Genomic DNA, 12,113 nt, shown 5'->3' on the forward strand with positions numbered 1-12,113 from the left:
ATCCAGAAGCACACTCATTGGCATCTTCTAGGTCAGTGTTGTTAAGTTGTTTTGATTGTTTTCAGAGTGAGCAGCTCCCATGTGGAAGTTGTGTGTGTGTGTGTGTGTTTAATTTTAGTTGTTGATGGAACTTTATTGTATTTATTTATTTAGATGTGGTGCCAAGGATCAAACCCAGGACCTCATACGTGCTAGGCAAATGCTCTGCCACTGAGCTACAACCCTAGCCCATGGAAGTTGTGTTCTTATTCTCAAAAGTAACTTTTGTTCAAAACTAGAGAAGATAATTCTCCTTATTCAGTTAGGAAGGTAAAGGTGTTATTATTAGCCTACATCTTCCTTATAATAATTTGAGCACTGTGTGTACATGATTCATAATCTTAAATGAGTATAAGTTCAGGCTAAAATATGCCAGAAGCTAAAATTTTCTGTCTGTGTCTTGACATGTGAAAGATTAGAGAAATAACAGCCCCTAGAATCACATGGCCTTCACTTGTTCTGAAGATGCACAGATATTTCCTTGAGATCTTATTCAGTAGTTCTTTGAGATTAGATTGTGTGTGTGCACATATCATCATCTAATGCAAGGATTAGATTTCTGAATTGCATTGCAACTTAGCAAGACCCTGTTCGAAAATAAAATATAAAAGAGGGCCTGGAGCTGTGGCTCAGTTGTTAAGCATCTTTTAACTACATTCAATCCCTAGTAATAAAAAATAAGAAAATAAGTATGTAGGAATTTGTCAGTCTTAGAAAATAACTTATAGCCACATGATCATGATAATACCAATGAGTAACACATACAGTTTATTACCAGGAATGGGACTAGCCTCATACAGCAGATTTACCAATATTTTTCAGTATAAGGAACCTATATTTGGTTTCTAGGCTAAGTATGTTGTAATTACCGTCAATCTAAAGTAAAGAATGAATGAATAAATAAATAAAGATAATAAGAAACTTTTTACTAGAGAAATAGTGATAAATTTCCAGCCATCTTGCTTGGTTATTTATATCTTCATCTCCATGATTATTTTCTTTGGTTAATTAACTGGCAATGCGGATGCAGTACTCCTGAAGGTAGTTAAGCTGTGTAATAGTATATGCAATATTTATGTTAAGCATAGTACTGTGCAGTTAACAATGTAATTTAGTACTCATTCTCTTATATGGTATTTACCTAACGTATGTAATAAGGATTATCATCCTCATTTCGAGGGTAAGGAAACAGGAGGCAGAGTGGGATGACACTGCACTGCACCTTGTTCTGTATATTAATGAATAGTTTATAACTATCTGTTTAATGAGACTAATTCCTCCTCTCACCTTCCCTTTTCTCTGCATCTTTTTTCCCTAAGAGGCACACATTAAAAAAAAAAAAAAAAAAGGTAATTCCTCTAGAGTTCTCAGTCTTACATTATATGTCTACTTATATATACTTATTATATATACTTATTATAACAGGAAAAAATACATTGTCAAATTGATTTACTTTTAAAGCTTTTGTCAAAAAGGGTGATCAGAGCCACTTTTCAGAACAAATCATTGTACAAATGGAGTTTTGCACAATGAGTATTACCAATGTTTTTGAAATTGCCTTTCATATTCCTCAATTCACTCAAGTTGAATAAATAGTTAGATTATTTTTTTCAAAATAGATACATGGCTAGAGTTAGGAGTTCTGTGGTGTCCCTTAGCTATGCATATGCACATTTTGTGGTATGTATTAGACAGCTCCTAAATTTGTATTCTTGACTTGAAACACAGATTGATATTTTTAGGTGAGTCATATTGTTTTTAAATAATCAGTTGTTTCAGGTTTTCTAGTTGTGATTTATAATACAAACTTTGCTTTACCGTCTAGTAAGGTAGTTAGAACAAAGGAATTCTGATTTCTTGGAGTGAACATTGTCAGCTCTATTCACAATGTAGCAGTAATTATAACTTTGAAAACTAAATAGAGTTTAACTGGGTGATTCCTATTCTAAGTGTGCAACTTTAGAAGTACCTCCAATAAGATTATTGGGCTAAGGATGTTCTGAACTATAGTGAAAGTTTACCAGGTCCCCCAAAGTGAACTGAGTTTAGGTGGTCTAGTTCCACTCCTTGAAGAAAACTACAGTTTAACAACCTTAAGTTTTCCAGTTTTAATTTTTCTGCCTTGAAACATGTAGGAATCTTGCATTTTGGCATTTTAGAGTCCTTTTTTCAGCACCGCCCCCCTTCTCTTTCATCTCCCCCTAACCCCAAGCAGAGGGCAGAATTCACTGTGTGTGAGTCAGCAGAATCTATACAGCTGAATCAATACAACTAGGCTCATATTGACATTCTTCTAACACCCTCCAGGTTTTTAATTGAGAATTCTCTACCTCCCCACAGATTTTAGAATGATTAACTCACTGATACAATTCTCTATTTTCCAGTGCAGCCTCATATTAGATAATGATCTATATTTGTGCTACATTTTCTAAAGTAGAGCATGTTTTCTATCCATCCCCACTTATTTAGTCTTCCATTGGATTTCTGTACAAAGATTGCTGTACAACTGAACACAGGTACTTAAGAATGTCCCTATTTGCAAATTTCAAAGAAAAGAACACAGAGTGAGGCTAAGAATTTGTGAGATCTTAAAATAGTTCTTGAGGAGCTTGTGTTTGGTCATTTAGTAGATGTGCATTAAATCCCCACTATGTGTAAGTCATGTTTGCCTTGAGGATGTGCCAGAAACAGTTATGTAAGAACTGGGGAGAAGATATGAGTTGGAAATTTTAGGCTTAAAATACATGTCAAAATCATAATATGATACAAGTCTGAAAATGCTACTTACAGAAAGAAACAAAATTTATTTATTTATTTATTTTGTGAAATAGATTAGATTAGATTCCAGGAACGGTTTCTTGGGGAGGAAAAAAAAATGAGCTTTCACTAATAAATGTTTAATTTTCTTACGATTGTACTTAAAGGCAAGCTTCTTACCAATGCAATTCCCCCCAACACCTTAAACATTGGTTATTATTCATGAAATGGTCTCAAAAATTGCTGTTTTTCAGGATATGTTTTCCCTACTCCAGAATCTTGGAGAAATGGAATCAACAGAGCTCTAGTCAAAGCTCAAAACAGAATCTTTTGTTTGGATGGTAGGACCAGGTAGGAGGGTGGGGAGCTGCCCTGAACTCCACTTTTTCCATATCTTCTACAAGACAAAACATCCATATACTTCTAGTTTATGAAAGTTTGAGGTGTCAAAAGAATCATGTTCTAAGAATTTAAATGTTTTTGGATTATTCTGGAGGGAAAAAATCTCCATAGCTACTGATCATTGATGTTCCTAGGGATTTAAATTTGAAGCATTCCCACTCATTTTCAGCTTTAGTTCTTTGCTTATATGGAACTTGAACATTCATTCTAAATTTAATAGTTTAAGGGACTTTTAAAATTATTTCATATTTATAAAAAAGATGAGAGAAGATCTTTCTCTGTTTTAATAGTATTAGTATTTCCATGTATCTGAAATGTTTTTTAAAGGAAATACAAATGATTAAATTATTTTAAATTATTAAATGATTAAAAAGAAAGCAAGTAATTTCAATGATAGAGATGAAGAAGCTAGCTGGGTCATTTGCTACAAGTCCTTAGGCTTGGTAGTGTACCTGGGACTGTTCAGGCCAAAAGTAGTCTTATCCACCAATTCTGAGCAGTAATGATGATATGCCATCTGACATTTCTATGAAGCTCAGTGTTTTCTGAGACCTTCTGACATGCATTGTCCTGTTTGTGTGTTGTGACTGATGAATAGTGGCCCTAAAAAGTTAAGTGATTTGCTCAATATCATAAACATATAGTTGGCCAAAGAGGAAGACCCCCAGATCTGATAGTTTATTTAACCTTGAACTCTACTCCCCCCCCCCCCAAAGTGGAGTATTCAGAAGTACTGCTGATCCAGCTAAAATCATGCAAATGGAAAGGATAAAAGAGTGGCAGTGTGTGGAAAGAAAGACAAAGGAGAAATAGGGGAAGGTTGCTTATATGATAGGGCATAGTGTCATTAGCACTTTTCTTCTGTGATTGCCACAGGGATGTTGGGAACAAGTGGATAAAAATGATCTTTTGGGCTAAGGACTTTCAAGTCAGTGATTTCAGCTAAGATCACTCTACTCTCTGAACAGTTTGAATATACATCACCTTAAAACTGCAAAAAGTAAGAACGAACTAACTAAATAAAGAACAGAATTTTAGAGGCTTTATAGTGCTGTCTTCACTACTTACTATATTGTGGCCTTAAGCAAGTAGTAACTTAAGGCACCCATTTCTCAGCCTTATGTATAAAAATTAGAATGATCTTGATAAATTTATGACCGAATTAAGTAAAGACCAATTGAGGGTAATTTATGTGGCAAGTAGTTTGTAAAATCTGAACCTCTTTAGTTGGCATTTTCAAAACATTCTTCAGAATTACACTTCTCACTTTTCCTGGTCACCCAAACACAGCATACTGCCAGAAACCAAGCAAGAGGTTATTTGTAAACCTCAGAAGGAACCAAGGAAGCAAAATGGCTCTTTGTTCTAGGATACAAGTTAACTTTGGCTACAGGCTGTTTCTATCTCTAGCTCATGTTAGAGTTCCCTTTCAGTCTTGGGGCCTGAAAAACCAGTTATTCTCCATTCTTCCTGCAAGAATGTATTTACTCTCATTAGACTGGAGGGGCAAAGAGATTCAGATTTATTTCTGTGGGGCAAAGGATGTTGGCTGAGCTCACTGTTAATGGGGGGAGATAGGGGAGCCATATAACAGTTGTGTGATCAAGGCACACTTTTCAACTTCCGGTGCTCAGTTTCCCCATTAGTAAATATGAGATAAAACACTTAACAGGATTCTAAATATTATATGATCCCTTTTCTTTAAGGGGCCAGATGATATTTTAGATTTTGCAGGTTGTATGGTTTCTGTTGTAACTCATAGCTAATGAGGATTGCTGTATTCCAGGGAAATGTCATGTACTATGGGCCACATATGTCTTGTGGGCTGTAGTTTTTTGAATCTTGCTTTAGAATGCTTCACTAAATATTTGGTCCTTGTATACCACCCTGCATAATACTAATAAACACGTTTTATTGCTGACATATGTGCAAGAATGATTTGAATTTGAGTATTCACGAAATCATGAAGAATAAAGTGTGAAGTAAGATGCATGCATACTATTTTCTGTTCCATAAAAACAAATTTTAAATGTTCTGTTCATGCCTTTCTATCACTTAGTGTTGCATATACCAGTTACTGTGCCTTTATTTCCTCCTTATTATATCACACCTGTGCTATTTGGCCCCTGTTGCAGTAGATAGTGAACAGAAACACGTTTTTGAAGGAAAAGAGGCTCTGTTTCTAGTTTGAAAATGTCCTTGTGAACACATCTTGAAGAACAGTGTCAGCCAGTTCCAATCCTTAGTCTTTGAGGAAGCAGGGGTATCCAGTAGGTACAGTGAAAAGCAGCTTCATTCTTGGCCTCATGGAATTGGAGACTCTTAAACATTGAACTGGGCATTAATCAGAGCTGGGGAAAGTAAGACTACATTATTCATTTTTGGGATGAGAACTATATAATAGCCTGCCAGTATGACCAGCTGGTGCCCAGCTATGTAAGGGTTTAGAATGTAAGCAATAAGGTTTCTGGCACTAGGCTTAGAGCTTTCTTGTTTAAATAGAAACCTTATATGAACTTAAATAAAAAGAGTATTGCATCCTCTTTTCTTTCTAGTCACACTGCTTTCCCTTGTATCCATTCATGTGTTGCATATTCAAGTAATAAGTGAGTAAAACTTTCTTACTAGGCCATTAGAGACCCTTAAAATATATGTGTTCAGTTTACACAGTTTTAGAAGTAGCAGCTTAGAAGAGTGACTGGCCCAAGACCACTGACTTGGCAGGAGGCCAGTGCACAAACAGGTCTTAATTTCCAGAGCAGTGGTTTTTTTTTCTTCTGAAATTGTCATCTTGAGGTTGATTTTGTTAAGGTTTGAAATGCTATCTAGCCATTGTGATTGCTAATGGCATATGTCCTAAGTTCTATCTATATAAACATCAAATTGTTGGTGGAATTGTTTGTTTTGAGTGTCTCAGTCCTCAATTTTATTTTTCACGTTTTTTGGTAGTTTGGAAGAATGTCTAAAGTCACAAACCCAAATTAGTTTAAATCCTGTCCCCCTTTCTTCCTTATCCACCTGTTTATTCATATTAACATTCTTTTCTCTTTATCTTTCATTCACTTTTTTAAAGATAACATCTCAGTAGTTTTATCTGATTCAAATGAAGAGAACTAGAGCTAATAATATCAATGGATACCTGAATAGTATTGAAACATAAAATGCTTTTGACAGTTACAGAGGAAGACTATTCAAAATTCTGCTCAGAAAAAGAGAATTAAGAAGATAAGTACTTTGAACATAAGGAAATACTTGTTGACATACAGGAATGGTAATACTTCATAGCCTAAAGGCTTATTATAGCCTTGCAAGTTGGATAGGCAAATATTAAGGGGAAAGGATGGTACTAGCACTTAGGATTGATTCCCAGTCATTCCTGGGCTAAGATTTGTTTGCATTTAACAGTGAGAATATTATTTTTACATAACACTTGTTGCCCAGGATGGGTACTTTAATATAGGGAGCAGCATTAGTCAAGAATTGGACTTTATTTTATAGGAGCTTCCTTTGGTCTTCTTTCCTTGAACAGTTATTGTGATGCAAACAATATCTATTTGGTTTTAATTACTTTAGAGAGCTGTTTTGTAGATTTAGGCATATTATAAAGGACTTTGCTATAGAGAATGAAGTACATGCCAAGGAATAGAGAGATAAAGCCTGAAGGTACAGAGTTTTTAGAAACCAGGTTTATTTTTTGCAGTAAAGCCTAATTTCTTTGTATGTTATAAGGTTGGTAATTTTGGTACATCCTATTCTGTACCCAGACATATCACTAAGGGAAGATTTGATGAGCATGGTACCTTTAAGAACAAAAACCTACTTTGGGGATATTATAAAAACTGTTATATCTCTTTTTCTTTCTTGAAAAATGATGAAGAGCAACTGATATTAGAGTGATAACTAGATTGTCCACTCTTTTTTTTTTTTTTTTTTTAAGAGAGAGAGAGAGAGAATTTTAATATTTATTTTTTAGTTTTCGGTGGACACAACATCTTTGTTTGTATGTGGTGCTGAGGATCGAACCCAGGCCGCACACATGCCAGGCGAGCGCGCTACCACTTGAGCCACATCCCCAGTCCTGTCCACTCTTTTTTTATATTTATTTTTTAGTTGTAGTTGGACACAATACGTTTATTTTATTTATTTTTATGTGGTGCTGAGGATCAAACCAAAGGGCCTCACATGTGCTAGATGAACGCTCTACCGCTGAGCTACAACCCCAGCTAGATTACCCACTCTTAAGTGGTCTGTTTGAATCATCTTACTCCATTATTTTCTTCATTTTCCTAATCAATAGCTAGACAGAGGTAGTTAGTATTTAATCTCTTCCTCCTACTTAACCCATTGTCATTAATTTTTCTAACTTTGCCCATCTATCCTGGGTAGAACTGAAGAACTTCTGGCTTTCAGAAGACTTACACTTGGGCATGGCACATACCCCATTTCCAGCCTCTCTTTTTTTTCCTTTTTGGTATTGGGGATTGAACTCAGGGGCACTCAATCACTGAGCCATATCCCTAACTCTATTTTGTATTTTATTTAGAGACAGGGTCTCACTGAGTTGCTCAGCACCATTCTGTTGCTGAGGCTGGCTTTGAACTCCTGCTCCTCCTGCCTCTGCGTCCCAAGTTCCTGGGATTACACGCGTGTACCTCTGTGCCCAGCCATTTCCAGCCTTTGAAGCTGCCTTGCAAATTCTAGGACCTTCTTGCACATGTGTATATGTATGTGTATGGTTCTTTCTGTCATCCCTTTTATCTTAAATCCACTTTAGTAAGTCAGCTTCAGGCGGCTTTCTGATTGTAGTCCTTCTTGATTTAAAGATTCAGAGAGACGCTCATTTATTCTGAGCTTCCTATAACAGTTTCTGTGATCACTTCCTTTGGTTGTTCAGGCAATCCCAGTAAGTCTCTCTTGGGGTCAAACTGGGTCAAACTTTCTAAGCTGCCCTTTTTCTCAGAGTGGCTGTACCTAGTGACTCCCTTGCCCTTCACTCTGTAGTTATCAGACTGTGCTAGGTGATGTGGGGGATCCAGAGATGAATCATACTCAGATCCTATCCTCTGGTTTGTTCACCAGAGCCAGGCATTGTGTTACACACCTGTAATCCCAGTGACTCAGGAGGCTGAGGCAGGAAGATTGCAAGTGGAGGCCAGCCTCAACAACTTAGACCCTATCTCAAAATTTAAAAATGAAAAGGTCTGAGGATGTAGCTCAGTGGTGGAGTACCCCTAGGTTAAATCCTTAGTGCAAAAAGAGAAAAAAAGGAACTTGTATACCAGGAGGGGACATAGACATAAACATAATGATCATACAAGGTTATGCATGAGGGCAGAAAGAGAGCAGCGGATCAAGGGCTTTGAAGGTTCACAAGAAGGAGGGGCCACTTGCAGATGGGGATATTTAAAGAAGACTGTGTAGAGAAATGGTAGTTGAGCTGAGCATTGAAGAAACTACCTTTTCATTATGGACTTTGATTCTTCCCTGTCTAGTTGTGGAAAGCAAACTTTTAAAAAACAGATAAATTAATATGTACTGGGAGCTGAGATTACTTTCAATTCAATTCTTACCTCATGATTAAACAGTTAAATAGTCTTATTCAAGGAGTTATAAAGTAATTAGTGAACATGAATAATAAATTGAACATTAAAAATGAACTAAAATTGGGAAATTCTATATTGCATTTTTCATAAGAGTGATCTAAGCTAATGTGGCATGGTCTTAAGACTGTTTTGTTTACTGTCAGCTTTATATATAAATAGCTTTCCCCAGTGGTAGAGATAGTGACTTAACATGGAATGAAAATAATCCTTAAATAAATCTCTTGTAACTTTTAAATGCATGCCTTCTTTCATCACCCAGATGAACCCAACACATTTTCTATGGGCCACTGATGTTATAAATTGGCTACTTCTGTAGTAAAATCGGTTCAGTTACAATTAATGTGTTAATGGCATTTAAAATTGCTTCATATTTTTTAACTTGTTGGTGTCTCTGGCCAGCAAAATTATTTTGTTTTCAATTAGACATTATTACTTGAATGTCAAATCATACCTCAATGAGAGAATATTGAGAACACTAATTAGTTTTTCATAAAATACATTGCTTGGCTTATTTATTTATTTTTTATTGACATGAGGTCTCGCTATGTTGCTCAGGCTGGTCTTAAACTCCTGGCCTCAGGGAATCCTCCATCTTCAGCCTTCCTAGTAGCTGGGTCTATAGGCACATGCCATTGCACCTGGCTTGGTCTAATGTTTTAAAGCTCAATGCACTGAATGGATCTGCTTTAGGAAAAGCCTTTTGATAAAAGGACTCACCTTTTCCAGGAATTTACAATTAACTTATGTTCTTCCAAGAGATATTACTAATCATCTCTGCAAAGATGCTAGAAAACATGCTTCAGATCTTTTATCTTTCTTTTTTTTCCCCCATGGGAGGATCTTTGTCCTAAATAGAGAGTACTTTTGTCTTTTGAGATCAGGAATTTATTTAAAAAAAAAAAAAAAAAGGAGAAGGAATAAAGAAAGTGTGGCTGGATGGAAAAAAATATAAAGACTGTAATTAAATGCAAAGCTCAGATGTAACTTACCTTGTAAATTAAACTTAATGTAAAGAAGAACATTCAGATCTGTCCAATGATGGAAAAGAATGCCTTACCAGTAAGCCAGTTTTCTGAACTAGAGAGAGAGAGAGACAGGCACTCAAATTTAAGCTGGATGACTACTTAAGGGAGAGTCCTGGGGTTGAAACAAGAGATTAAAGAGGAGTTGGACCCCATGCAGAGTGGTGGGCCTGGTTGTCTCTTGGTGTCTTTTCAGTGCTCAACTCCTCTGATGGAATAAAATATAAGAGGCATTATTATTGACTTGTATTTTTTGCTGCTATCTTCTCAAGTTAAAACTTAACATTTAATACATTTCTAGTTAAGAAATATTTGATAACTTCTGTTTGGCCACAACTCCACTACAACAATGTGTGGCTCTGAGCCAGCTAAAGATTCATTCGTGATCTATTGACTACACGGACTGACCTTGCCGCATATGCAGAGTTGGAGCAGTTCAATATGTAAAAGCAAACCAAACAGTGATTGTATAAAAATGCTTCTTGAATTGTGTACTTTTGTGATGTATTTGGGAAGAGATCAGAGGACAGCTGAAACTTGTTACTACGGCTGGGTGCAGTGGCGCATGCCTGTAATCCCAGTGGTTGAGGATTGCGAGTTCAAAGCCAGCCTTAGCAAAAAGCAAGGTGCTGAGCAACTCCTGAGACCCTGTCACTAAATAAAATACAAAATAGGACTGGGGATGTAGCTCAGTGGTTGAGTACCCCTGAGTTCAATCCCCAGTACCACACACATACAAACACACCAAAAAAACAAACAAAAAAAAAAAACAAAAAAACCTTGTTACCAAACTTCTAAATCTTACAGACCTTTGCACTCCATTTAAACCTACCTACCCATCGTTAGTGAATGTACGAAGATGTCACATTGGTAACAGTGCATCTTCCTCCTTTAACTGTATAGCAGTTTGTGTGGAAGATTGTGCTAAGATCATACCTGTCCATGGACCCATGCTGTGAAAGGTTAGATTCTTTTTTGAGCTTTTTTTCATAATTTTCATTTCCAGAAAGATTTTTTATTTGCCCATTTAAAAAGTTTAGATTTTATCACTCTCTTAATTGTCATGAATACCTTATAGAAAACTATTAATAAAAATAAGTTAATATTCTCTAGATTACCTTGAATTTTTTCTTATAAATGCATCTTAAGTTGTATATAGATCATGTGTATGTGCTAATAAGTGGAAATGTCATGAGAGCTGAATTGAGGGGAATCTCACTGGATTATTTAATACTACTCACTGAGTATTAAATAATACCCAGCCGTGGTAACAAGTTTCAGCTGTCCTCTGATCTCTTCCCAAATACATCACAAAGGTACACAATTCAAGAAGCACTTTTATAAAATCACTGATTTTATCTAGTCATTTCCAACTGTGATTCAACACTTCCCTTTAACTCCTTCCAGAAACTCCAAGAACATACTGCTTCCCAGATACTTTAGAGTTCTTGTTGATGTATAGAGCTGTTTATAGGCCTCCAGCACCAAAAATTGGCTCCAAACCTTTTCCCATTACATCATCACCCACTAATGTCATTATACCAGAGTGAAGTCTGCTTTGAAGATTAAACTTCTGTTTTCCTTCCATTTTTTCCTCTCTCGTTTTCTTTGGAAGGAAAAGGGGAGGGAGGTCAGAGACCTGAGACAAACATTTTTGTGAACTGAACATCCTTTTAGGCTAAACCTAGATTTGTCAGTCTTCAGTTTCGTTCTGCTGATGGAAACTGATCTGCCAGCATGCATCCACATGGAGTCTGGAAAGTGACACGTTTGATCATGTGATACCTAGCTTTGGTGCCTTTTCTTTCAGTCACTCAGAATTAGTTCTAAACAACTTACATAGCTCTCTGCCAGCATCCTGTCACTGGCATGTTAAGCCTTTTCAAATAATTCTCTGGAATAGAAATTCTTAGGAGATCACCAAGTTTCTCATTCTTTGTGCCTAATTACAGTGTTGCTTGCATTTAACTGTTTGTCAGATAAGCATTTAAGCAATCTGGAAGATTTTTTTTTTCTTGTTTCCCTCCATAATTTTTTAAAGACATTACAATATTATCTACAGTTAGAACTAATGTGGGGATTCATATTTATCACAAAACACTTGACCAAATGTAGGTTCTGTCTCTCTTTATGCTAATTTTAATTCACCATTATTTCAACTGTCTTTAAAGCTTCTGTTTGCCAGTGTGTTATGTTTGGCTTTGTGCCAAAAAGCAAGGTTCTCGTCAGGAAAGATTTAGGAAGTAGGTAGTTTCAGTTCAGACTTCATGTCACCCACTTAGTTATTGAC

The 12,113-nt window shown here is 36.2% G+C and overlaps 1 protein-coding gene across 5 annotated transcripts in view; it reads left to right on the plus strand.

Annotated features, from left to right (window-relative positions):
• The window catches only part of Nfyc (nuclear transcription factor Y subunit gamma), a 63,906-nt gene that overhangs the window by 20,840 nt on the left and 30,953 nt on the right, over positions 1–12,113 (plus strand). The gene's annotated exons all lie outside the window — the stretch shown is intronic.

Source organism: Marmota flaviventris, chromosome 10, assembly GCF_047511675.1.
Source record: "Marmota flaviventris isolate mMarFla1 chromosome 10, mMarFla1.hap1, whole genome shotgun sequence".
Classification (NCBI taxonomy): Eukaryota; Metazoa; Chordata; class Mammalia; order Rodentia; family Sciuridae; genus Marmota; species Marmota flaviventris.